This window comes from Haemaphysalis longicornis, unplaced genomic scaffold, assembly GCF_048455015.1.
Source record: "Haemaphysalis longicornis isolate Haplotype H1 unplaced genomic scaffold, Haemaphysalis longicornis Haplotype H1 scaffold_6, whole genome shotgun sequence".
NCBI lineage: Eukaryota > Metazoa > Arthropoda > Arachnida > Ixodida > Ixodidae > Haemaphysalis > Haemaphysalis longicornis.
The window spans coordinates 129,962,013-129,974,475 of NW_027526407.1; the positions used below are offsets into that span (position 1 = coordinate 129,962,013).

At 46.5% G+C, this 12,463-nt stretch overlaps 1 long non-coding RNA gene across 1 annotated transcript in view; it reads left to right on the forward strand.

Annotated features, from left to right (window-relative positions):
* Nucleotides 1–7,700, forward strand: part of LOC144141943 (uncharacterized) — a 29,707-nt gene extending 22,007 nt beyond the window's left edge. The window contains exon 3 of the long non-coding RNA XR_013316765.1: nt 7,454–7,700. This is a non-coding gene — a long non-coding RNA (uncharacterized LOC144141943). The remainder of the gene's footprint in view (nt 1–7,453) is intronic.
* The last annotated feature ends 4,763 nt before the right edge of the window (nt 7,701–12,463 follow it).

The window sequence follows — 12,463 nt, forward strand, 5'->3', positions numbered from 1 at the left end:
GGAAGGTGCGGGCCGGCACAATTGTGTCATCTCGCAGGTATTCGACAAGCGGTCGCAGTTCTGCGTCGGCCAGCTGGCAGTCAGCCATATCCGTTTTGTGGATGATCCAGATGAAGGGAAAGTCCTGGTCCCCTTCGGGCAAACCCACGGAAGCTGGTGCCCGTGACAAACAGTCAGCATCGCTGTGCTTCCTTCCGGACTTGTACACGACCGTGATGTCGTACTCCTGCAGCCTTAAACTCCAATAAGCTAGTCGCACCGATGGGTCCTTCAAGCTTGCGAGCCAGCAGAGGGCATGGTGGTCGCTCACTGCTTTGAATGGCCTGCCGTACAAATATGGACGAAATTTGCTCTTTACCCAGAGGACGCCGAGGCATTACTTCTCGGTTGGCGAATAATTCGTTTCCGCTTTGGAAAGGGCGCCACTCGCATAAGCTATAACTTTTTCTACGCCGGCTTGCCACTAGACAAGGATAGCACCGATTCCCACGTTGCTGGTATCTGTACGAATTTCCATATCGGCGGCATCATCGAAGTGAGCTAAAACTAGCGCAGTTTGAAGGCGGCTACGCCGCGCTGCTGCTCTTTCCACCAGAGAAAAAGAACGTCATCTTTTGAAAGTCGCGTGAGGGGTTCCGCTATTCTTGAGAAGCCTTAAACAAAGCGCCTGTAGTAAGCACAAAGCCCCAAGAAGCGTCGCACGGCCTTTTTATCGGTAGGTCGAGAACAAGAAGCGATGGCAGTCGTCTTCTCTTGGTCCGGCCGAACGCCGGCCGCACTTACAACATGGCCGAGAAATTTAGGCTCCTCGAAGCCCAGGTCACACTTCTCAGGATTGATTGTTAAATCTGCAGAGCGGATGGCCCCTAGAACACGTCTCAGCCGTGACAGGTGTTCTTCAAACGAGCTAGAGAAGACAACGACGTCGTTGAGATATACCAGACACGTCTGCCATTTTAGCCCAGCTAAAACGGTATCCTTCATGCGCTGGAACGTAGCCGGCACAGAGCATAGGCCGAAAGGAAGCACCTTGAATTCCTACAGGCCCTCCGGTGTCACGAATGCTGTCTTCTTACGGTCCGTTCATCAACTTCAATTTGCCAATATCCAGATTTCAGGTCCAGGGAAGAGAAAAATTTGTCGTCGCGCAGGTGGTCTAATGTGTCATCAATCCTTCGGAGTGGATACACGTCGCGTTTCGTCACGCTGTTCAATCTGCAGTAATCGACACAGAAACGGAGCGTGTTGTCCTTTTTCCGGACGAGCACGACGGGTGACGCCCATGCACTTTTACACGGCTGAATAACGTCATCATTCAGCATCTCCTTCACTTGTTTTTGAATTGCTTCACGCTCTGTTGGGGACACCCTGTATGGATGCTGATGAACAGGCCGGGCGGATTCGTTTATTATGATGCGGTGTTTTGCCACGCGAGTCTGGCGAACCTTGGACGTCGTGGCGAAGCATTCAGAAAAATCGCGCACCAGCCTCATCAAAGCATCGTTTTGAGTGGCTGAGAGGTTTGGAATTATTTCGACCGGTAGCATGACGTCAGCTTTCACTGCATCTGGTTGCGCCGTTGCCAGTGTAGTTAGATGCGTGATGTCGGCGGCCTCTTCGATGAACGCGATAGTGGTGTTCTTCGCAAAATGTCGACGCTCATTACAGAAATTAGTGAGCAAAACCGACGTGCACCCATTTTTGAGTTAGATAAGTCCCCTCGCTATGCAGAAACCCTTATCCAGGAGTAACCTCATGTTTCCTTCGGCTAGTCTTTCACAGTCATAGAATGCGTCATTCTTTACCTTGACGAGCACGCTGGCGCGAGTGGGAAGCGTGATACTGTCGTCAGCGATGCGTAAAGCCGTGTCGCGTTGGTCTTCGGTGCTACCTCCGATGGCTTGTTCTGTGGAGAAGCTGATCTTGAATTTCTACTAGTCAATAACCGCGCCGTTCCTTGTAAGAAGTCGACACCAAGGATTAAACGTTTTGAGCAATCGGGGAACACGATGAAGGTGCCGATGTTCGTGAATCCAAGGATCGTAATTCGCGCCGTGCACTTACCCACAGTGGTGATCAAATGGCCTCCGGCAGTACGGATCTGCAAGCCAGCCCAGGGAGTGAGCACCTTCTTCAGCTCTGTGGCAAACGTCTGGCTCATAACGGAATGGTCCGCCCCAGTGTCGGACAACGCAGTAATCTCGCACCCGTCGATTTCTCCAAATACGTCGCATGTCACATGTTCAGAGGCGCAACTCACGGTATGTGTTTGGCCAGCCGAATCTTGCAGTTGTCATCATGGTCGTCGCAATGCAGGATCTTGATTCGTGTCGACGCCAGCGGCCTCACCTCCCGGGGTCGCTGACCTCAGTTTCCCTGTGTTCCAGGGCTGCGCAATGAACGGTCGGTGGAATTCGGGGCCAAACCTTGGGCTCAGGGATCGGGGTTGCAAAGGGGATGGCAAACTTGTCTCAGAGCGTCGTGGCGTGAAGGCTTCATGGTCTTCGGCGAGGTAGTTTTCTATCTCCGGCGTGCGCTCACCATTTCTCGGACGCGGCGCATTTAGTGCGAATCCTCGCAACCCGGCACGACGCTAGGGACATGCGCGGAAGACATGTCCTTCTTCTCCGCAATGGAAACAAAGTGGCCTGTGGTCGGGAGTGCACCAGAGGTCACTTTTGCGTGGGGGCATTTCCCGCGGGTAGAGCAGGTTGCTACGAGGCCTGGGGTTGAATAGCAGCCTGGGCGCAATGCTGGCGACGGTCGGGGGTGCACCGTAATAGGGTTGCTGTACGGCGGCTGCGTACGAACACCGCGGTTCTTCAGGCAGCGGTTGCTCCGCCGGCTCAGGAATCCGCACCGCTTGCTTCACTTCTTCTCTTATGACCTCGGCGATGGACACTGTCGTAGGTGAAGCTTGATTTCCACGGAGCGCCTGGGGCTCTTCTCGCACAATTTTTCTCACCAGTTCGCGAAGGTCGTCGAAGTTGTTCCCCAGTCCTGTCATGCAGTTTGCGCTGGAGATGGTGGCATCAGCTCGGTAGTACTGCCATGACCTTAGCTGAAGTGCCCGATCTATTGCGGTGGCCTCCGCAATAAACTCGAACGTCGTGCGCGGAGGGTTCCTCACGAGCCCGTCGAAAATCTCCTGCTTCACACCACGCATTAGGTGCCGCACTTTCTTGTCGTCCACCATAGATGAGTCTGCGCGTCGAAACACGCGTGCCATGTCTTCTGCGTACATGGCGACGGACTCGTTAGGAGGCTGGATCCTCGCGTGTAGTGCAGCATCACCGTTCTCTTTTCGGTCGACGCTAACGTAGGTCTTAAGTAGCCGCTGACGGAACTCCTGCCATGTATACATGTTGGCTCCGTTGTTCTCGAACCACGTTTGGGTTGCTTCCTCCAGGGAGTAACAAACGTTGTACAGCTTGCGCTGTTCATTCCAGCCATTTAGTTTGCGGTACGCTCAAACTGCGCCAGCCAGTCCTCCGCATCTTCAAAGGCTTCCCCGTAGAAAGGCTTAGGTGTGCGAGGTTGCTGGAAGATGTACTGAAGAATCGCCTCAATGGGAGGTGTGAGTGTTGCGCTGGCATCCTGTCTAGTCATCTTTGGTGTCCGACCGAGCAACGGTCCGCACTCCACAGGTAGTCCTTGCGGGCGGTGACTGGCACGCTCGTGAACAGAAGTGATCTGAATGTCTTTACAGGTGCTGAGCGCGTCCGTAAGACCAGGAATCATTTACCCGGCTCCTCCACCACTTCTGTAACGATGGTTACGAATGTTTACTGGAAAAGGTTTATTTACAAGGCAAACCTGTGCCCAGAAATGATGCGCTGCTCGTAGACTCAGAGCTGGAACGTCGTCTACGTCCTCTTCTTTACCTCTAGTGCCACTCGTCTTCTTCTTCCTTGCCTTTCACTTGTTCGCTGAAGCGTGACGTCAGTTTCCAGTCAACGTGTAATATGCAAACACGTTTCAATATACACAATTTCTGCTAGACTCCATACCCCGTCATATGTGATTAGAATAAAAGGAGGGGGATTTTTGCGAATGAATTAAATACCCAAGGAGGGGAAAAGCCCTGCGAGTTGTCTAGCGGATAGCTCTGAAACTGCACACTCCTAAAGCAAACAAAAATAACAACAAATGGTGCGTGTTTACATATGAAAGCTGCGCGTATAACGTGGGGCCAAAATCCGACCACATGAGAAGTGAAATTTGTCACAATTCGACACCGCTTGAAGTAGAACTTAAGCTTCACGCAGAAATGGAGAATTTGATTTGTCAACCGATCTCCGGGACTCGCGATGTATTAACCTCCTAATTAGTACGGGCTGCCGTTTTTATCTAGGACTGTCCACTTTAAATAAGAAGATACGTGACAAGGCTAGGGTAGAGGCTGCGAAGATTGCGAGACGTATTACGGAATACGGGCAGCTTGCTTGTAAATACGGTCCAATTTCAACGCATTACGCCAATTGATGTTCATGACTAAAAAGTCACACTTTCTTGAAAATGAGGCCAGGTAAAATAAAAATTCTAGCGGACATTTATGCCGACGTGTTTGTAGCTACCACTAAAATATCCGTATCTGAAAATTAGGGTGACGAGTAGCCCTAGAAATAATTGGGATCGGGAATTTATGTGCGCTTTGTTACCGCAGCAGAAATGGCAGTGCATTTACAGTTACTGACAGGAATATTACTCATGAACAAAACGCTGTCTGCACACTTTCCGCATTTACGGCACCTTGAAGAATTATATCCATGAAAACTGTAACAAAACTCAAATAAAAATACTGAACGGAGATATCGTTTCATACCTTAGTATAGGGCGAACAACAAAACTACCGGCAACACCTTAAATGCATCAGTGTGGTACGCCTAAATAGCGCAGTCAAAAGAGTACCGGCATATTGGAAGTACGTCCGCAATATATTTTCAAATAGCGCCAAAATAATACGTACCTGCAACCCTTTATGCTTATATTGTCGGATAAAAAAGTGTGTGTACCTGGAACACCAACTATATATACTGCGAACCCATAGACATTCAATTCTTTAGGAGTCGCGAAATTTCCACGAATTTGCTGGAGAGATGTTTAGAAGTCTGTGTAAATGTAACTATGTTCTCGATCACCAAGCTTTCATGCATGCACCTTTCCTACCCTTATCCGCAATGCTATCGTTTAGCCACGCAACATATCAAATGAATCTCCAAAACTTTGGTCTATGACGACAATACTAGATATCAAATTTGTAAAACCTAACTGTAAATTCGATTTTTACTCTTATAATATACCATAACTTACTCTTCAAAATGCATTCCGACCAGAAGGGCTTCCGTCATACACTTTACTTGAAGCATCAGTTCACCCATTGACAAAAATATGCCCAAAAGAAGAGTAAAAGGGTGTATATTGCAGAAAAGGAGAAATATACTGAAGTTGTGGAATTTGTGTGTAAACTGAAGTTGTGTAATTTGTACTAGAGCCCATTTCAATAATTTTTTGTTCTTAATATAAGATAATTTTTTTAACTTACCGTAAATCATTTTTGAATGCCAGCCGTTTAAGTACGCTGAATCTTTCTTTGACGCAGCGTTATTCTCTATGAAGCCCAAAAACTACCAAAAACTAAAAATCCTTATGTCTTTCAACCAAATATCTTTTCGTATGTACGTAATATAAAAATGACTTAGAAGAAATAAGATTTCTACCGGTATTACTTCAGTGGCCTAATAAAAACTAAGCAGTGGCAGATGTGTCGCAAGGCGGAATTAAAACACGTGATCATTAGAATGACGAGCACAATTGAACCGCCTCGTTTATTTGTAATCAAAGCTTTGTTTTGGCCAGTAGCTAGTTGGTGTAGGCTGATGCACCCAAAAGAGAAGTTCGTAGCAGTACGGACGGACAAAAAATTCCCGCGCCTTCCCGCGAGGGGAACACGAGTAAATGCAGAGCATTGGGGCCTCAGTACTGTTTGAAGGCAGTGTTGCTTCCATCGCTTCTTCCGTGATGCTAGAGTATTAAGACACGAGTAAACGTGGGAGCGAGCATCAACCAAGGAAGGAAGGAGCAACGCAGTGGCTGAAAAACGAGCGACCGCTAGCCGCTTTATATTTGCAGCGCACGCAGTAGAGGGAGAGCAGTACGGGGGGGAAAGCGCGCATGCGCAAGCCGCGCGCCCTTCCACGCCCCACCGCCCTGCTATCACGCACCTGTTACGCCGAGACCGCGACAGAGCGAACGAGCTGACTACGACGCATGCGCGCGCCAGCTGCTGTTGAGAGAGAGCAGGGAAGGAGGAGAGGCGCACCTGCTGCGGACGCAGAGCTGTGGACGCCGTCCGACGCAGGAAGAGGCGAGGCTAAGAAATACTATGCATTTAAAAGAGAGAGACGGGCTATACCGAAACAAATGTGGCTCTCAGCGCTGAAGTTCGACTCTGATTATTTGTAGTAATCGCTAATAAACGAAAAGAATCAAGCGTGTCGCCATATCTCTTTAGATGCCAGATAGTAAATAGAAAACCAAACTACAATAAAAGATCGTTAATTTGAAAACGAAGGAGAGGACAAAATTGTTCAAATTAGGCTAAGTTTGAATCACCGGGCGTGCGCTGGTATGACGCAGCATCTCTCTACACTCAGCGGCCAGAATACAAAGAAGCCACCTCTGTACTCGCTCTCCCGAATAAGGTGATACTACACGTTATCTGCGCGCGTGACGTGATCACCGGACCAGAACAGCGCCAGTGGCACAAAGAATGCCTGCAAAGTTGTGCATCGGAGCCCTGAAGCCTGCTGCGTGGCGCCCGCTGCGAAACAAAATAAGCTGTCGCAGCGGCGTAGCGCGCGCGATATGCTGTTGCTTTTCTGTTTCGTTGTTTTTTATCAGTAGCAAATTTGGTTTGTTTTAAATTCGCAAAACAATGCGATCACTGTGGACCGAATTCTTGTGCGAGGAGCGATGGAACCCAGGAGACCTCGGTTGGGAATACCGTTCTGGATACAAACGCGTTCTGAATTATAAGGAGGTTCCCCCACTATAGTATACCTGGCTGCGCCGACACCAGGCCATCACTTCTAATCACTTGCCAGTTCAAATTAACTAAATTCGAATTAACGGGCGTTTTTTGTAGCCGTTTTCAACGCTTGCGTTATCTTCCATGGGTATGTTTTAATAAAAATGTTGTCCAATATAGTACTGGCCACAACTACTCAGGAAAGATATTACCTTTTGTTGATTTCTGTTCAAAGAGTAATTTTAAAAGAATATAGAATTTTTACATAGGAAACTGTTGGTATTTGACTTAGTATTAAGTTCGATTTTTCAGGTATACGTTTTCTCTCACATTACCGTACCCAAGACATTTGCCCCAACTAAAGTGTGTTCTTTATGTTGTTCTTAGAAATGGTATTAAGGAACCTTAAAATCTATGTTTCAGTGTGGCTCAGGACATCCGCCCTGCCCAACACGCAGATGCGTTTGTGATAACAACAAGTGCAAACCAATGAATGGGATCAGTAACCCTATGATTTAAGGGCTGACATTTCCCAACCAGCAAAAACTCGTATGATTAGAAGTAGTAAAATTACGATTCAAATATTCCATGGTCAGAAGATATGGCAGCAAGGTTCCGATCATCATTCTCAATGAATGTGTTGTATAGTGTCCTCACAATAAAAAGTGGAAACATGCACCTTGTAATTTTTTAGCAATTACTGCCTTATGTATTGGGTAAAAAAAACGAGCATGTACAGCTGTGTTGAGCTGCACATGTTCACCCCGCCGAAGAAAAATGAAATTTATTCATCTGAACCCTGGTATCTGCAAACGTGTTTTCAATGTTTGACATAGTAATAGTTGAACCGCAAAGAAAATTTTGTATTCTCTCCCGGGCTTCCATTTGTGATATTGTGTGTCTTTACATTCAATATATAGGTATATTGAAAAAAGTGAACAAAACAAACAATGAGCCACTTCTTTTTAGGAACTCACATATATCAGAAACGTTTTTTTTACTACGAGAGCTAGCAGTAACAAAGATTGATGAGCTACGTTGCAGAAAACCTCATTTTTTAAGGCGGTCGCGGCAATGATACCTACAAAACACGCATGGGTATGGCTTGGCGGCGATTTGAGGGCGCCAACATCCTGAAGCGCGCGCCCGGAGGACGGAAGTGCTGCGCCATTGGTCTGTGGAAAATATAATTTTCGCAAATTCTGCTTTCGATATCCTTTTTTCCGATGATCATCCAAATTTTTCACGATAGAATGGGACGACAAACTGCAATAACAAAAAAAACGTAATAAATGTAAGAGTTATCGTTACGTGTATTAGGAATTGGAACTTGTTTTATTGCGTCCTCAACGGCTCCTGATCACTTCGCGTACGATAAACAATATTCCTCCGTAAGCGTAGTTTTAAAATTACCCTAAATTTTACATAAAACCCCCTGCATGCGTCGAGAGTAAAATAACCGTCCTTATTACACACCAGCAATATGTTTAGACTCAGTTATGAAAAAAAAATACAAATCATTTTATACAGACATAAATAAAAGAATTCTTTTACCTAAAATCGACAGGTACCAAAAGAACCGCACTACATAAACGACCCATATCTGAGATTCCTGATGCCGGAAATGGAACCAGTTGAATGCCGCACGCTCCTATAGTTTAAACTGCTGAAGGTTTTTGGGGAGCAAAAATATTATATTTATGGAAAATTTTTCTGGATCTGCATGCACTTGAAGCACGCTATTATTCCTAACCGTTGGGTATGCACGTAATGAATGGCTTATAAGTCTCTATCCCTTAAAGTGACACTGAAGTGATTTGTAAACATTGCTACATTACCAGCTCAAATTGTAGTCTGCAGTCAATAGGCCATGTTTCCACAGCTGTCACTGCGTTTACGCTGCTTTATTCACATAAAAAGGAATTCAAAATTGCTACCTTCCTCTCTGTAGCACCGCCCATTTCGGTCGGCGACCTAAACTCGCCGACCTCCCGAAAGAGTCAGTCGGTACCGCATCTAGTCCGCCGGCCCCGACGGGCAGTAGAAACCCGTTCACTCAGTGGAAACTAAGCCAATAGGCGTTTGTGAATTGAAGACTGTGCCCTTATTTTGTTCGTTAGTTTGTACACTGTATTAAGCTTCTAGTCCCAGTGGCTCCATGCACGCGCTGCGCAAGCACACACGCGACGCTTCTCTGACGGCTACGCTACTTGCAAAATCTAAGGACATTTGAAGACGGCAGAGGAGTCACTCAATTAATATAGGTACCAAAGAAAGAAAATAAACCGAAAAATTTACCGTGCTGGGTAAAAATGCAGTGCAGGAAGTGCTTTGTTGCCTTGGGTGCACAAGCACAGCGATTAGCAGCAGGACCTCACATCTGCGAATGCTTTTTTGTCTTAGGAATGCGGACGGTAGACATGAGATATTGTGGTATTTTGGGGGACGCTTAATTTACGATCGCTATACAAGAAATATTATTCCAAGCTTGTCGAAATGCTAAAAGGAAGTTTAAATGCATGTTTTCTATATATTATATACCTTATATTTCTCACCCGGGACAGCACTGGCTCGAGGTCAAAAGGTTTGGGGTGCTAGGTTTGTCGTTTTCAAAATTCACAAGTTCAAATGCCCGAGAGTACACCCTTTTTAGGTTGATTTCTTCGTATGGACGATGTTTTTTTATACTGAATTCATGTATTTTTTGCCGTAACGTTCACTGCTCCACGAGCGAGTGCTCTGCACGCGCGCAGACTGACACTGCCGCGCTTGCGAGTTCTCGTTGGCGTGCTGTTGCCCTAAGCACCGAGTGACTGCGGGCAGTGTTCAGAGGCGAGAATAAGCAGAGATTTGGCTTGGTGTGAACAAGCTTTTTATTGTACAGGAATGCGTGAGGCACGCTCCAAATATTGGGTAAAAGCGCATTGCATTTGAGCGTCTGTGGTGATGGGGAGAGCGTTCATCCACTCCGTGTGCCTCGGCTAGTGATTGCTGCAACTCTAAGCCGTACTGGTAGGCGTATCTGAGGCATTTTGCAGCCGACAGCATGATAGAAGCGTGGTAGAGCGATTACTGAGATATCGAGAAAGCCCTTTTCTAAGCATCTTGTTTCACAGAACCAACACCGAAACTTTTTTGAATGCTAATCTTGGACATCTACCAATCACATTACAAATATACCTTACGTCACTGGGGCTAGCTGGTGGAGCCGCCGCAAACCGCACACTGTACTTTTGTATATTTCAGGCATTTAAAATAAACATAGCCTTCTCGTCCGTATAAGCGATGAAAAGTGGGTTCATTTGAGCCTCTATACGCAGTGCAAACAAAAAAGGGAGCTTTACACATTCACTTCAGTGTCCCTATTGTGCTTGTGGGGACGTGCTGAAGGCTTGCTAACCTGCGAACGAATTGAAAACATCACTTTTGAGTTATACAGAGGGCAAAAATACCTCCTTTTGATGTAGGCCCCCGAACCTGAGTACAGTAATTAACACTACAATAAAAATCGCCGCGGCAAGGTCGGCGTTTTGGCTTCAATAATAGCAGCATAAACATTTCCTAAAGAATGCGGGCTGTTTGTGGTGCACCGCGTCACACATAGTTCGCATGGTGGCTAACAGCGGGAAGACTGCACAAACTTCAAAGGACATGACACAAACAAGCGCTGAATTTGAAATAAGTTTTTTATATATGTGGATCTATACATCGTGCAATATATACTGATATTGGTTCAACAAAGAGCATTCGCTAAAATAAAGGAAGGAAAGAAACAACCTAGGGGCTGACAGGGACAAAACACCTTTTAGAAAAGGGTATACCCGGTATCCCCAGATACGAATTGTCTTTTTTGTGCAAACGATTAGGAGACTGACCGACGTAGTACGTCTGTTGTTTAAGAATGTGCGAAACACTACCACTTCGCTGGCCGTATGGTTCCTATGAGAGAACATTGTCAAAGTCGCAGCAAAAGGATGTGTGCAACAGCACTGCTTAAAATGTGCTGACAATTGGAAACTCGCAGTTATTTCCTGTGAATTATAATTTTTCCTTAAATGCAGGTTAAGACAGCGCCCGGCTGCCCTACGTAAACACGCTTGCAAGGCAAAGGGTCGGAAGTACGACAGGACAGGAATGTGCTTGACCGCGGAGCTGGGTGTAGAAACATCCTTTTTTTTTGTTTACCCGGTTGTCGAACTTTGCACACGACCTGCCCAACATGCCGCGCTCAAACATTCAAACAAGTGAATCACCATAGCGAGATGTAACCATTTTACTGCGAAGCAGTTTTCGTCTCTCCCGCCTCTCGCCCGCTCCGTTTTCACTCCGGTGAAGTCGATTTACTCAGCACCACTCCGGATATGCTACTCGCCATTGGCTACTCCTCTTTCACAACGGTTATAATATTAGTTATTTTCCTCGCCAGCACCGAAGCCTTTTTTACAAGTGGCGCAGTCGGCTGACAGCAGCAGCAGCAGATAAATTACGGAGAATCTACACAAGCGGGAATGGGTGTGCAAACGTCGGAACACCGCTGCCAGAGCCGCCGCTGAGGATGTAGCCACGGCCGTAGCCACCTCGAATTCCACTTCGCCCAGTAGCTGCGTGTCCCTTCCGGTGGAAAGCAAATTGCCCCGTTTGAACCCCGCCATGAGCACATAATATTCTGTTAACCTTGAGAGCCATAGCGAGCGACATTGTCGCCTCGGCTTCCCTCGTTGACCAGCTGGTTATAGTTATTCTGGCGGACGAAAATAATTATGGATTTTAGTCTGGCCACATATCAAGTCCTTCTCTATCGCTTCGACGAAAATAAAAGGCAGTGCCTTTTGAGAAATAACAAACACGGGGGCGCGGTTGCATTTTAGACTAAAAAAGGTATTTCACACACATTCATGTCTGAGCAATAGTCATTTGATGACGGCTGCGAATCGCTAGCGGGTAAATGTCATGGCTTGACGGTCGCAAAATTATACCCGCCTCCGGCTGGTTATGCTGCGGAAATTTCGGTTTTCTTGAAAAGCTTCCACAACACTTGCTCTTACAGAATGTACCAGAGGGTATGCAAGGGCATTTTATTTATTTATTTAATTATTTTAAAAGAACCTTGAACGTCCTCCGGCGGAGGGTATTACTTATAGTGTGTATCTAAACGCAATGGTGAAACAATAAATCAGAAGTACATCAAAGCAAAACACAAGAACAACAAGGGTGAAAAAACGACAGTGCATCCCGTAACAAAAAGAACACGCGCAAAGAAGACAAAAAAAGTAGTTCCGGTAGCAACACATCAAAATTGATATAACGCCATACGCACGTTTACTAGCCTCCGGAAAGAAAAAGAAGCAGTGGAAAGGAGAACAATTTGTACAAATGGGGCAGTGAAATGCCGTTAAGTCTGCATGACCTGCTGGCATGACGTTGACCATCTGG